Consider the following 15,269-nt stretch of genomic DNA (forward strand, 5'->3'; position numbering starts at 1 on the left):
AGCCTGCACGTCCAGAGCCTGTGCTCCGCAACGGGAGAGGCCACAACAGTGAGAGGCCTGCGTACCAAAAAAAAAAAAAAAAAGAGAGAGAAAGGGAATAATGGATAGAGCAAGTTCCTGCAGGTATGAGAAGAACAGGATCATGCATTCAGGTGGAGGCTTTAGTCTTAAATGGGAAAATGGATATTAATGTATTTTAGTGTATTTCAACATTCAGGAGGGAATGTTGAAAGGACAGGGACAAATATAAATAAATGTGTAGGCTTGGAGCAGGAAGCTCAAGGACTTCTTGAGTGCTGGCTTCCGTTTTCTCTGTGAAGCAGGAGATGAGCCCATCTGCTAAGGGTGACAGGGGTGATGTAGGACGTTTTAGGAGAGCAGCGATGATTTGAAATCTACTATGGAGAATGGGAGAGAGACTTGATTGGAAGAGCATGGAAGGATTGCCAGGTAGCACTGTGGATCTTGTTGGGGTTGAAGAGCATTAATGTGTATTGGCACCAATAGATATGTTTTCATAATTTTCTTCAGCCTTAGAATATATGTACGTAGACATGTGGATTGGTCCAGGACTGGGGTTTTGCTAGTCCAGAGCAGTTGGAAGAACAGTGGGTTAATGTTACTGAGAATATTGGCAAGAAAATGTTGATGCAATGAATTATGGATTCTTAGATGGTTAGGGGAGGGAGCGAAGACAGAAATATGCATATAGGGAGAAAGAGTCATCGGGTGGTTAGAGAACTCAATGAACAGAAAGAACACATACTGAGGAATCACTGAGGGAGGGAGTTGGAGAAAGAGGATAAGAAGTTGTGGTCAGGAAATGAGGGAGTTGGATTCAGATTTGCAGAGGTAGAGCAGTGATACTACAGTCCAGGTTTGTCATGACTAGGTGGCTGAAATAAAGTGGAGAAGAAGGTAACTGAACATGAGAAGGTCAAGAAATTGTGAAACTTGGATATTGTATAGGCAGGCTGTCACCCAGAATGATGGCAGAAAATGGTACGGAGAGGAAGACCACAGTTAGGTGCAAAATTGTTTACTGCATATGGGATAATTATCCATGGAACCCACAGGACCTCTGAGTCCAAGGGAGGGTGGAATGTGATATGGCTGGAACATTTGGACCTGCAAGGAGAGGGGGATTTTGCCCAAGGATTGAAGGTTTGAAGCATCACTGGATGCGGAGGACCTGAGCTCTGCTTCCTCATTCTGAGATGCCAAGGGTGGAGAGAGCCACACTCTCCTCTTGAGGAGACTTCTGGGGAAGTAGTGAGTGTCCCAGGGTAGACTGAGGCTTTAATTAAGGAAAGAAGGTGGAGTGATTCATGGCAGGGTCAGCAATTGAGGGCTCTGTGAAGTCTAACAAAAGCATTATGAATGCGAGGATGGACAGAAGTTGGTGTCATAGGACACTATCATAATGAATGCACATCTCTGATTGTTTCAGAGGGGAATCATGATAGGCTAGTTTATCTTCACCACACATAGCTACTTAATGACTGTTACAGAAGGAAAGGCAGACTAAAGCCTCTAAGACTTAACAGTAGCAATGTTCAGCCATACGTATACCTGCATCATTAAAAAAAATAAATTTATTTATTTATCTTTGGCTGCGTTGGATCTTCGTTGCTGCCCACAGGCTTTCTCTAGTTGTGGCAAGTAGGGGCTACTCTTCATTGCGGTGCACAGGCTTCTCATTGCGGTCGCTTCTCTTGTCGTGGAGCACAGGCTCTAGGCGCATGGGCTTCATTAGTTGTGGCATGTGGGCTCAGTACTTGTGGATCATGGGCTACAGAGCTCAGGCTCAGTAGTTGTGGCATGGGCTTAGTTGCTCCATGGCACGTGGGATCTTCCCAGACCAGGGCTCAAACCCATGTCCCCTGCATTGGCAGGCGGATTCTTAACCGTTGCACCACCAGGGAAGTCCCTACCTGCATCATTTTATGTGAAGTTTACTGCAAAATAAAATTTTATTTTCCCACCAGAAGTGCACTTAGAGGAAGCAAATACTATAAAATCCAATGTGAACATTAAAATGGAATTCAATGTAAACCCAAGCTGATAATATAGTTTCTAAAGTACCATCTATGGACATATAGAGTTTATTTCAAAATTATCATGACTGGTGAAATTAAGTGGACTCTGGGTCGAGAAAATTGATTTCCAGAAAGTGAGTCATAAAGTTGGAACTCAGTCTCATAGTAACAAAAGGTCCCAGAACTCCTAGCAATCTATAAAGCTGTAACTAGGAAACTCAGAAGCAAATAAATTTCTTAGAGAATGTAGCTGTAGAGTTTTTAAAAAATTGAAAAGTAATGAAGGCACTGAGAAAAAAATCTGAGGCAAAATAAACATTCAAATGATTTGTTGTATGGTGCAGGTCAGGCTGGAAAACAGGAAAAATTGTACTCTGTGATATATACAAATATAACATAGCGTTATATCTAAGCATAACATATAGTTATATCTAAGCATATACATATGCACATATATATACACATGTATATAATATGTATATCCTACATATAAAAATTGTGTGGGGCTTCCCTGGTGGCGCAGTGGTTGGGAGTCCGCCTGCCGATGCAGGGGACACGGGTTCGTGCCCCGGTCTGGGAGGATCCCACATGCCGCGGAGCGGCTGGGCCCGTGAGCCATGGCCGCTGGGCCTGCGCGTCCGGAGCCTGTGCTCCGCAACGGGAGAGGCCACGACAGTGAGAGGCCCGCGTACCGCAAAAAAAAAAAAAAAGAAAAAAAAAAAATTGTGTGTATATATCCACTTGCTGTTTTAGAAGAGCCAAACTTTGGCAGAGCGCATGGTGATGGCGGCCAAGAATCTTCTCAGAGAAACGACAAAACAAAACACAGCTCCTATTCTCTGGTGGAAGGGTTTATTCAAAAGCTCTTTATGAACATTTACCTTTAGTAACATCTCTGCGTTATAGGAATATCAAACAATTGGCATTTTGAAAGCCAAAGCTTTTATCTATAATGCCGTAGTACTACAGGGAGGCTTTGTGCTCTTGAAAGTGGTTTCCTTAGAGAGATAAATATCATTATACCATAGGAACCCTATAAAGTGTTTATGAATTTAATAAACACACATAAAGATATAGAAGGTCCTTTAATTCTGAATATTTTTGTAATTTAGCATAAACAGAATCTCTTATCAAACACATTATTAGTACATGTACTCTTTTTTCTACTTCCTTCATTCAACAAAGAGCTTTCAAATGCCTACTCTGTAACAGACACTGTTCTAAGCTCTAGGTGGGAACCCACCGTGAATGCTGGTAGTACAAGAAGGTGGTACAAGGTTTTTGTGGAAGATCTCACCTGAGTTCCAGACCCACATACAATGGTCCACATAGACACGCCCACTTGGAAGTTCCCAGGCACCTCAGACTCACTCTGTCTAAATGAGCTCAGTGTCCTGAAATCCATGCTCTACTCAGTGTCCTGAAATCCATGCTCTACTCTACCAGTGAAGACTGATTCTCTCCTCATGTTCCTCCCTCCCTGTGGAAAAGCTTTCCGATGTAAACTTGAACACAATGCTATTGAAACTCTCCATGGCTCTCATGCCTAGAGCAATATTTCACAAAAATCTTTTTGAAAGCCCTAAAAAAAAGAGTGAAGATGGGTAAGCCTGGAAGAAAGGGAGCATAGCCTAAAATGACCACAAGCATGAGAAAATTGAGATTGACACATACACACTACTATATATAAAATAGATAACTAATAAGGACCTACTGTATAGCACAGGGAACTCTACTCAATACTCTGTAATGGCCTAAATGGGAAAAGAATCTAAAAAGGAGTGGAAATACGGATATGTATAACTGGTTCGCTTTGCTGTACACCTGAAGCTAACACAACATTGTAAATCAACTATTCCCCAATAAAAATTTTTTAAAAACCTCATGATTTACCTTTATAATTCATAAAAATTTGCATATTAACCCACAATATGTTTTTCTTTTCTTAGAAGATATTTTAAAATTCTTCCTTTTTAACGTTTTCTTACCTGAGAATGTTCCCTTCCAGACCTTTGAGTACAATTGATTTACTAGGCAAATGACCACATATATCTTCTGGCTTCATGTACCTTTGAACACATGCCCTAGTTAGAGGTGCACAGACCTAGAGGACAGAGCTCAGACCCTCCTGTACAAGACGAGGGGGCAGTAGGTCCCATGATTGGGAACATTGGCTCTGGAATTTAGTTGTTTATTTGAATCCTGATTCTGTTGTTTGCTAGTTGTGTGATCTTGGGCCAGTTATTTAATCCCTCTGAGTTTATCAAATAGGGATTATAATAGTACCGACTTTGGGATTGTTATTAGGATTATGAAATGGTACAAGTAAAGGGCTCATCCTGGAGTCTGGCCCAGAGTAAATGCTCCATACATGGTCCTTCATCTCCTGTTATAGCTCCAAAAACAACTTGCAGTCTCTTGTACATGCCATGATATTTCATGCTGACTTGCTTTTGGTCTAGAATATCTACTCCTATAATATTGTATCACCAGGGAAGGAACAGAGGTAGAAACATATTTTCTCCTAAAGGGAAAAAAAATTCCTGTATTTGTTGAAAACATGACAGATTTTTTTTTAAATGTCATAGGTTAAAAGTCACCTATTCTTTTCTTAATTTTTTTATTACTTTTTAATTTTTTAAAACATCTTTATTGGAGTATAATTGCTTTACAATGGTGTGTTAGTTTCTGCTGTATAACAAAGTGAATCAGCTATACATATACATACATCCCCATATCTCCTCCCTCTTGCGTCTCCCTCCCACCCTCCCTATCCCACCCCTCTAGGTGGACACAAAGCTCCGAGCTGATCTCCCTGTGCTACGCAGCTACCTATCTATTTTACATTTGGTAGGGTATATATGTTGATGCTACTCTCTCACTTCATCCCAGCTTAACGTTCCCCCTCCCCATGTCCTCAAGTCTACTCTCTACGTCTGTGTCTTTATTCCTGTGCTACCCCTAGGTTCAACAGAACCTGTTTTTTTTTTTTTTTTTTTAGATTCCATATATATGTGTTAGCATACGGTATTTGTTTTTCTCTTTCTGGCTTACTTCACTCTGTATGACAGACTCTAGGTCCATCCACCTCACTACAAATAACTCAATTTCGTTTCTTTTTATGGTGCAGTAATATTCCATTGTATATATGTGCCACATCTTCTTTATCCATGCATCTGTTGGATGGACACTTAGGTTGCTACTATGTCCTGGTTATTGTAAATAGTACTGCAATGAACATTGTGGTACATGACTCTTTTTGAATTATGGTTTTCTCAGGGTATATGCCCAGTAGTGGGATTGCTGGGTCATATGGTAGCTCTATTTTTAGTTTTTTATGGAACCTCCATACTGTTCTCCATAGTGGCTGTATCAATTTACATTCCCACCAACAGTGCAAGAGGGTTCTCTTTTCTCCACACCCTCTCCAGCATATACTGTTTGTAGATTTTTTGATGATGGCCATTCTGACTGGTGTGAGGTGATACCTCATTGTAGTTTTGATTTGCATTTTTCTAATGATTAATGATGTTGAGCATCCTTTCATGTGTTTGTTAGCAATCTGTATGTCTTCTTTGGAGAAATATCTATTTAGGTCTTCTATCCATTTTTGGATTGGGTTGTTTGTTTGATATTGAGCTGCATGAGCTGATGGTAAATTTTGGAGATTAATACTTTGTCAGTTGCTTGGTTTGCAAATATTTTCTCCCATTCTGAGGGTTGTCTTTTTGTCTTGTTTACAGTTTCCTTTGCTGTGCAAAACTTTTAAGTTTCATTAGGTCCCACTTGTTTATTTTTGTTTTTATTTCCATTTCTCTAGTAGGTGGGTCAAAAAGGATCTTGCTGTGATTTATGTCATAGAGTGTTCTGCCTATGTTTTCCTCTAAGAGTTTTATAATGTCTGGCCTTACATTTAGGTCTTTAATCCATTTTGAGTTTATTTTCCTGTATGGTATTAGGGTATGTTCTAATTTCATTTTTTTACATGTAGCTGTCCAGTATTCCCAGCACCACTTATTGAGGAGGCTGTCTTTTCTCCATTGTATATTTTTGCCTCCTTTATGAAAGATAAGGTGACCATATGTGCATGGGTTTATCTCTGGGCTTTCTATCCTGTTCCATTGATCTATATTTCTGTTTTTGTGCCAGTACCATACTGTGTTGATTACTGTAGCTTTGTAGTATAGTCTGAAGTCAGGGAGCCTGCTTCCTCCAGCTCCGTTTTTCTTTAAAGTCACCTATTCTTTATCAAAAAAGAAAATCAAACAAGTGTCAGCAGGATTGCAGTATTCTATAGAACTGAGGATGACAAATATCAGCTCATAGGCCCACATACTGCCTGTGTCCTTCCCTACCTCCTCCAACACTATTCAGCTGTTGAATTTCTGCTCTGTTCTCCATTTTCCATCTGTTTTCCACCTTTTTACTATTGAATACCTACCTTGCTTTTTTTTTTTTTAATGCCACTCAACCATTCATACATCACCTGCTTTCCTGGAGCTTTCACTGGCAATGCAAGATAATGTTACATTGAAATAAATCACCCATTAGAACACTTCATCCTGAGAAAAGTTCTTCTTAGCTAAATAATGTTGGTGTTCCCAAACTGTGAAACTCAGCGGTCATGCTCATTTACGCAGTCCCATTATAGAGCCTGTATTTCAAATGCACTCTAAACGTTGGGGCTCCATGTGGCTCAGTCTCTGTAAAGAATCACACATAAAGAAGCCTGGCCTGGCTGGCTCAAAATGATTTCATAATATATTCTTTTTCTCTCTCAACCAAACAACAAAGGAGATTCCACTCCTACCTCAGAACAACTGTTCTCAGAATTATTTTCTCCATTCTTCTGTTTTCTTACTCTCCACATGATAAACTCTTATATTCCAGAGTTGCTTACATACCAGCCTCCAAAATGCTCTCTTCAGCTTTAGTTTCCTGTGACTTTTCTCTTTATCTCTCTGCTTCATACTTTCCCTTTCAGCCGTCTGATTTAGCCTCTTTATTCCCTTCATCCCCTGCTACCGTTTCCTTTCCTGTTTCTTCTTTCTCCCTATTTTTCTAATTTGTATCTCAAAAGGTTAGGCAATCAAGTTAGCAAATACTCTCTTTCAGTTCTAAGGAAGACACATGTGACTCGAGCAATTGTGAGTCAAAGGGGGATGAAAAATCTGGCCCCCCTCAGCATGTTTACTTAACTGTTTGTCCCTTCTCTGGACTGGAAGCTTCTTGAGAAGGTGTCATATTTACCTCTGTGCCTGCAGCACGCAACACAGGGCCTGGCATGGAATGGCGCTCAATAACTGTTAACTTAATGATGAACGTTATTATTTTCTAACTAATTTTAAGGATTTCCTAAATAGAAACTCATGAAAAAATGAACTTGGTTTAATCTATAACATAACCAAGAATGTAAATAAACTTTAAGAGGCCTGTGGAGAGTCTAAGTCTCCTAATCCATAGATTATCTGTCGTGATATTACTTGGTCAGGGGGGCCTTACCACTTAGACAGTCTCTTTCTTCATCTCAGTCTAGATACCTATGTCTGTGGTATGTCAGATCACAGGTCACCACATGAAGACATAAAGAAGCATTTAGTTGATGACTTGCCCAAACTTTGTGAAAAGTTTGAATTATGAGTTCAACTTTAGCTTCTTTGGATTCTAAGGTTGGTCAAGTTCAAAAAGTAGAAAAATCCTGTGTGAACAAGTTACCACCTCACACTGGTCAGAATGGCCATCATTAAAAAGTCTACAACTAACAAATGCTGGAGAGGGTGTGGAGAAAAGGGAACCCTCCTACACTGTTGATGCAAATTTAAGTTGGTGCAGTCACTATGGAAAACAGTACGGAGGTTCCTCAGAAAGCTAAAAATAGAACTACCATATGGTCCAGCAATCCCACTCCTGGGCATATATCCAGAGAAAACCATAATTTGAAAAGATACATGCACCCCAATGTTCACAGCAGCACTGTTCATCAATATAATAGTTGAGACATGGAAGCAACCTAAATGTCCATCGACAGAGGAGTGGATAAAGAAGATGTGGTAAATATATACAATGGAACACTACTCAGCCATAAATAAGAACAAAATAATGCCATTTGAAGCACCATGGATGGATCTAGAGATTGTCATACCAAGTGAAGTCAGAAAGAGAAAGATAAATACCATATGATACCACTTATATGTGGAATCTAAAATATGACACAAATGAACCTATCTGTGAAACAGAAACATAATCACAGACATAGAAAACAGAGGAGGTTGGGGGAGGGATGGAGTGGGAGGCTGGGGTTAGCAGATGTAAGCTTTTATATACAGAATGGATAAACAACAAGGTCCTACTGTATAATGCAGAGAACTATATTCAATATCCCATGATAAACCACAATGGAAAAGAACATAAAAAAGAATGTATATATGTGTATAACTGAGTCATTTGCTGTACAGCAGAAAGTAGCACAACATTATAAATCAACTATACATCAATTAAAAAAACCCCAAACCCTGTGTGATGCAGAGCCATCCAAAGCTGTCCTTTACTACAGACATAGATGCAGAAGGACATGATCAATTCCTGCTGTCCACGTTCCCCAGGATCTTCCTTCACCTCCTGTACTGCCTGGATAGACCTTTCCCTTCCTGTCCTCTGCCACCTTTGGGGCCACAGTTCCTTGAATATTTGCTATTGGCAACCTCTGAGAGGAAACAAGCATGTGGTGATGTATGCGGAGAGCATTACAGAAACATTTGCTTATTTAATGAGGCCAAAGTCCCTTAGTACCTTCAAGCTGAGGCATTATCTAGTGATTTAGTTTAATCCACCAAAATGTATAGACAGTACATACGATGAAGTAGGAGAAAAGTGGGTTCCTTGAGAAGTGAGACTCTATTTGATTTTTCTTTGTATCTTCAACCAATAGTCTTGTGCCTGGTCTATAGCTGCCACTCAATAAATGCTTGTTGAATGAAAGAGTAATTTACCCTCATGGAGCAGATAATACATTACCGAACACACTGGACTTGGTATATGCAGTAATAGAGGTGGAGATGGGAGTGTGATGGGAGCAAAGAGGAGGAGATTAATGGTTGGCATGAAAAATGTTCTTTAACCTCCCATATTATATGCCCGAGTTCAACAGCCGCGCTCATAAAAGGAAAAGCCCTGTAATATATTTATCTGCCAAAATTTTGATTGCAGGTTGCTGTTCACTGAGGGAAACTAAAATTAGAAAAAAGAAACTGCATGGGTTTTGATATGAAGGAAGAATATAGTTTTTACAACATACTTATGGGAAAAACCAAACCCAAAATACAGAAGCGACCTCCGTTCCCTGAAGGCACTGGGTGGAGGGTGTTGAACTAAGTGAGGTTCTCATGCAGATTATAATGGAGTAGAGAAAAAAAGAACACAGCAGGGTCAAGTGAGATGACATACGAAAGGAAGAAAAATGATCAAAACGGACAACTCTTTTGTCCAGAAGAAATGCCTTTATGTTTCACTTGAAGGCGTGCAAATTACCTTCTCAGAAGGCATTTAACCTGTATTTAATGCAGTGAAACAGACAACAGAGGTTCTACTGTCTCAGACTCTTTTTTGGTTTAAAACCCATTCCTCAAACCATTCCTTCCTTCCTTCCTTCATTTAGGTCCTTTGGTGGGTGAAACCTTATCTTGGTGAGTTCACATAGGGGAGAAGCTTGGACCTTCGAACAGGTCTCTGAAAGATGTGTGCATTTTCCTGATCCATTTCTGAACTGAAGCAGGTTTTTCCCTAGGTCTTACTATCCAATTGCTTTTGGCACTGGAAACACTGTTTCACACTTTTATGGCCTTGACATAACCCATGATGAATCATATTGACAGAGTGTTATGATTTCCACATCTCTTCACCATAGTCAATTCTCTATCGTCAGAGTGGCAACAGCAGGTGAGATTTATTTGGCTACTTATAACAGACCTGTACAATTAACCATGCAAGATAAAGCATTAACCTTAGGCTTGAGACAATATTTTTTTAGATTAGTGAGAACAAAGTAAAATGAGATTTTTAATGACTCTTGAAAGTGCCTTAAGGCGGAGAATTAAAACTTCTCCCAGGCTTAAATTAGGCTAGATGTTTTGGTTCTGGGAATGTACTGGTACCAGGTCTTCTTCTTCTAGCTTTTAGATATTGAAATCTGGATTCAGACTTGAGGTGAAAAGGTTGCATCTCTGTAACATGGTTCTCTAGTTCTTGGGCAAAATTCTCACCTTCAAGTTCACTGTTGAATTGAATAAGCTGTCTGGAATCTAGCGGGAAGGGGAAAGTGGGTCTTCTGACTTATTACATAGTCTGGTGAATAACCAAACACAACATACGCGGGCTGTCAAGTTTCAAGTAAATAGAATGTAACTTAAAATGTCTTTGATTCAGAGCTGTTGGGATTTTTCGGTGGTTACAGCTCAGGCTTATACCAGCTTTCACCAAACTGTCATCCCATGAACAAACCCTGCACTCTCATACTTTCCTTTGTATATGCTCTTCCGTTTGTCCAGAAATATCTTTTCCCTTCTTTCTGTTTAGAAGTGACCTCTTCTGTGAAGTCCTTGTTTCCCTCACCAGAATCCCTCCCAATCCAGCTAGTTGCTCTTTTATAGTACCGTAACATTTTTTAAACTATTTTTATTGTGATAAAATATAGTTATAAATTTTATCATTTTAACCATTTTTTGATGCACAGTTGAGTGGCATTAAGCACACTCACACGTGTGCCACCATCACCACCGTCCATCTCCAGCACTTCTTAGTCCTCCTAAATGGAAACTCTATACCCATTAATCAATAACTCCCCATCTGTCCTTCTCCCAGCCCTTAGCAGTCACCACTCTACTTTCTGTCACTATGAATTTGACCACTCTAGGGACCACATACACGGCAGTCGTACAATATTTGTGCTTTTGTGATGGGCTTATTTCACGTGGCATAATGTCCTCAAGATTCATCCATGTTGTAGCATGAGTCAGCATTTGCTTCCTTTTCAAGGATGAATAACATTTCATTGCATGTTGATACGTACACTTTGTTTATTCATTCATCTATTGATAGACGCTTGCATTACTTTTACCTTTTGCCTATTATGAATAGTGCTGCTAATTAACGTTGGTGTGCAAATGTCTGTTCAAGTCTTTGCTTTTGATTCTTTTGGATATACACCCAGAAATGAAATTTCTGGATCATGCAATAATTCGATTTTTAATTTTTTTGTGGAACTGCCATACTGTTTTCCATAGCGGCTGCATCATTTTACATTCCCACCAACAGTGCACAAGGGTTCCAATTTCTCCGTATCCTGCCAACACTGGTTATGTTTTTTTTTTAAAATAATAGCCATTCTAATTTGTGTCAAGTGGTATCTCATTGTGAGTTTGATTTACATTTCCCTAATAATTAGTGGTGTTGAGTATCTTTTCATGTACTTATTGGCTATTTGTATATTTTCTTTGGAGAAATGTCTGCTCAAGTCCTTTGCCTATGTTTTAAGTGGTTTTTTTTTTCTTCCTTTTTCTTTCTTTCTTTTAGGTGTAGGAGTTTTTATATATTCTGGATATTAATCTCTTATCAGATACATGATTTGTAAATATTCTCTCCCATTCTGTGGATTGGCTTTTCACCCTGTTGATAGTTTTTTTTTTTTTTGCGGTACGTGGGCCTCTCACTGTTGTGGCCTCTCCCGTTGCGGAGCACAGGCTCAGCGGCCATGGCTCACGGGGCCAGCAGCTCCGCGGCATGTGGGATCCTCCCGGACTGGGGCACGAACCCACGTCCCCTGCATCAGCAGGCGGACTCTCAACCACTGCGCCACCAGGGAAGCCCGATAGTATATTTTGATGCATGAAAGTTTTACATTTTGATGTAGTCAAATTTATCTATTTTTACTTTTGTTGCTTGTGATTTTGGTGTCATATCCAAGAAGTCATTAACAAATCCGATGGCATGAAGCCTTTCCCCAATGTTTTCTTCTAAGAATTTTATCATTTTAGTTCTTATATTTCGATTTTTGATCCGTATTACATTTTTTGCATATGGTGTAAGGTATGGGTCCAACTTTACTCTTTTGACATGGATATTCAGTGTTCCCAGCACTGTTTGTTGAAAATGTCCATAACATTTTGCACAGATTATGTGCAAAATATGTATAATTATGAATTTTCCTATCTGGAGTAATGTACTCATAAACTGGCTCTCATGCAGGAGTAGGAGGTGGGACAGAGAGAAGCCCTGATTTGGGACAGAGGCCTAGAATTATTTTCTTTGTATTTCTAGTACCTGACATATACTCAGTACTCAATTTCACTTGTTACATTTCATTTGTGTGTCTTCTATGTGTCAGGCAGTTGTACTAGGTACTGAGTACATAATGATGGAAAAAGCATACATGGTCCCTAGCTTCATGCGTCTTACAATCTAGGGAAAAGAGAAATAATACAGCAATAAACCAGAAAATAACTAATAATTACCCATCATGATAAGTAAGATGAAGGCCATATACAGGGTACAGAGATGGAATTGCTTACACAGTCCCTCTAAAGAGAAGGAATTCGGGGGAAAAAAGCAAGATGCTTCTATATGTGAAGAGAAGGAACTGATTACGCAGAGTGCCAGGGAAGAATGCTTTGGGCAGGGGAACAACACGCGCAAAGGCCCTGAGGCACATGACTGCGGTCTCTCAGGGGAGCTTTGTTGAGCTGCACCCCACAGGCCTACAAGCCCTGTACCTGCCCAGCCTCAAGACTGAAGAAAAAGCCCGGAATCAGCGACAGAGACATCAACAGTTTAATGGATGGGGGAGCTTACATGTTATAAGCAAGGTCCTGGAGTGACACCCCGCTGTGTGCAGCGGATGGCAGCAGGATGTGGTGGCAGGCTTTGCTCCTGGGGGGAGGGGGAGGTTTCCAATTATAGGGAGAATTGACATCAGGTTGGCTCATCAGTTACCAGGGAAACCAGCAGAGGAGCACGCCCTTCACCACCGCTTTGATAAACTATCCTGGTGGAGATGTTCTGATCTAAAGTTAGAACAATCACTGGCCGGGGCAGGGGCAAGTATGTAGGAAGGTCAGTCATGTGCTTAGTAGGGTGAAGGAGGCGCTGGTCGGGCAGGGCATGTACAGCGAGCAAGAGAACCGTCATCTTGAGTGGCCTGACCATGAACTCCACCCCTACACACCCTGCACAACCGACAGATACAGTCTTGGTCCACCCTTCTTCTGCATATCCCTGGGGTCAGGTATGTTGGGGGTACTGCAACCAGATACCACAAATACAATACAGACACCAGCAGCCAAAGAGTACCGTGAATAAGATGCCTAGTATGCTGTCATTTGCCAGGATGTGGGCAAATTTTGGAGCCAAGCACTTACCGGGTCAATGGAGAGAAGAGTCGGTGGCAGCAGTGCCCCATCCAGTTATAAGGAGGGTAAGGCCACCCCTGGCTTTCGCAAACCCAGAGCCACCCCCCTGGAGAGGGGAAGGCCTGACTCTAAAAGAAACAGCCTGGTGGCCTAGCATTCAAGTTGACCTTCGCCTCTGCTGTTAGCTCACCCTCTGTGGCCTTTCTTAATATAAAAGGCAACAGTCAGCCCACAGTTGTGGCCACCAGCTTATTACTGAACTTTTTTTCCCCACGGTAGCAGCGGCCAATATCTCAACAGCCTTGGGGTGTCTATATAGAGTTCTCTGGACTCTCTTGGCGGCCCCCATTCATCATCCACCCCAGGGCCCCATACACTAGTGGACGCCTCCCCCGGATCACCCCTGGAACTTCAGGGATTACCTCCCACAATTTTCAGGTCCCACATCAGTGGACGGCCACCCCGGGATCACACCCACAACTTTCAGGCCCCACGTGCTATCGTGGTTGGGCCCCTGCAACTTTCCATCCCCCGGCCTGGTTTCTCTGACAGCTTGGCGCTCACGGGAGTTTCCTGGGTCTCTTGGCTGCCCCACCAAATGTTAGGCCGTACCACAGCAGGCCAGCAAGGCCTGTGCTTGCCCATCCTCAAGACCAAAGAAAGAGCCTGGAGTCAGTGACAGAGACATCAATGGCTTCATGGATGGGGGGAGCTTACCTGTCTGAAGCAAGGTCCTGGAATGACACCCCACCGTGTGCAGCAGGCAGCGAACAGGACGTGGCGGCAGGCTTCGCTCCTTGGGGGAGGGGGAGGTAGCCAATTATAGGGGGAATTGACATCAGGTTGGCTTATTGGTTACCAGGGAAACCAGCAGAGGCGCTCCTTATCATCCCTTTGATAAGCTAATGGGTGGAGATATTCTGATTTAAAGTTAGAACAATCACCAGCTGGGGCAGGGGCAAGTATGTAGGAAGGTCAGTCATGTGAGCAGGTGTAGGTGAAGCAGCTGCTGGTCAGGCAGGGGATGTACAGAGCGCGAGAGAACAGCCATCTCGGGTGATTTGACCATACACGGAGGCCACGTCGCTGAGGAGGGGAAGCAGGGAGAGTGGCCCATGATGTGAGGTTGGAGACACTGGTGGGGGCTACATCATACATGGCCTCGGAGGCCACTGTTGGGCACTGGGAATTTATTCAAAGTGTAATGAAGTCACTTAAGGATTCTAAGTAGAAAGCAGGCATAAGTGGATTTTTAAAACTGAATTTTTCTGGGGACTTCCTGGGTGGCGCAGTGGTTAAGAATCTGCCTAGAGCTTCCCTGGTGATGCAGTGGTTGAGAGTCCGCCTGCCGATGCAGGGGAAGTGGGTTCGTGCCCCGGTCCGGAAAGATCCCACATGCCGCGGAGCGGCGGGGCCCGTGAGCCATGGCCGCTGAGCCTGCGCGTCCGGAGCCTGTGCTCCGCAATGAGGCCACAAGGGAGAGGCCCGCATACAGCAAAAAAAGAGAGGGAGAGGCCACAACAGTGAGAGGCCTGCGTACAGCAAGAAAAAAAAAAGAATCCGCCTGCTAATGCAAGGGATATGGGTTCGATCCCTGGTCTTGGAGGGTCCCACATGCCGCGGAGCAACTAAGCCCGTGTGCCACAACTACTGAGCCCATGTGCCACAACTACTGAAGCCCGTGCACCTAGAGCCCGTGCTCCACAACAAGAGAAGCCACCACAATGAGAAGCTCGCGCACCGCAATGGAGAGTAGCCCCTGCTCGCTGCAACTAGAGAAAGCCCGCGTGCAGCAACGAAGACCCAACGCAGCCAAAAATAAATAAAATAA

The 15,269-nt window shown here is 42.2% G+C and overlaps 1 long non-coding RNA gene across 1 annotated transcript in view; it reads right to left on the bottom strand.

The window, feature by feature from the left end:
* Positions 1-15,269, bottom strand: part of LOC113612118 (uncharacterized) — a 148,146-nt gene that overhangs the window by 68,042 nt on the left and 64,835 nt on the right. The window contains exon 3 of the long non-coding RNA XR_003429731.1: positions 14,156-14,234. This is a non-coding gene — a long non-coding RNA (uncharacterized LOC113612118). The remainder of the gene's footprint in view (positions 1-14,155; positions 14,235-15,269) is intronic.

The sequence above is a fragment of the Aethalodelphis obliquidens genome, unplaced genomic scaffold, assembly GCF_003676395.1.
Source record: "Aethalodelphis obliquidens isolate GAN/ISIS:26980383/991018 unplaced genomic scaffold, ASM367639v1 scaffold3, whole genome shotgun sequence".
In the NCBI taxonomy this organism is placed as follows: domain Eukaryota; kingdom Metazoa; phylum Chordata; class Mammalia; order Artiodactyla; family Delphinidae; genus Aethalodelphis; species Aethalodelphis obliquidens.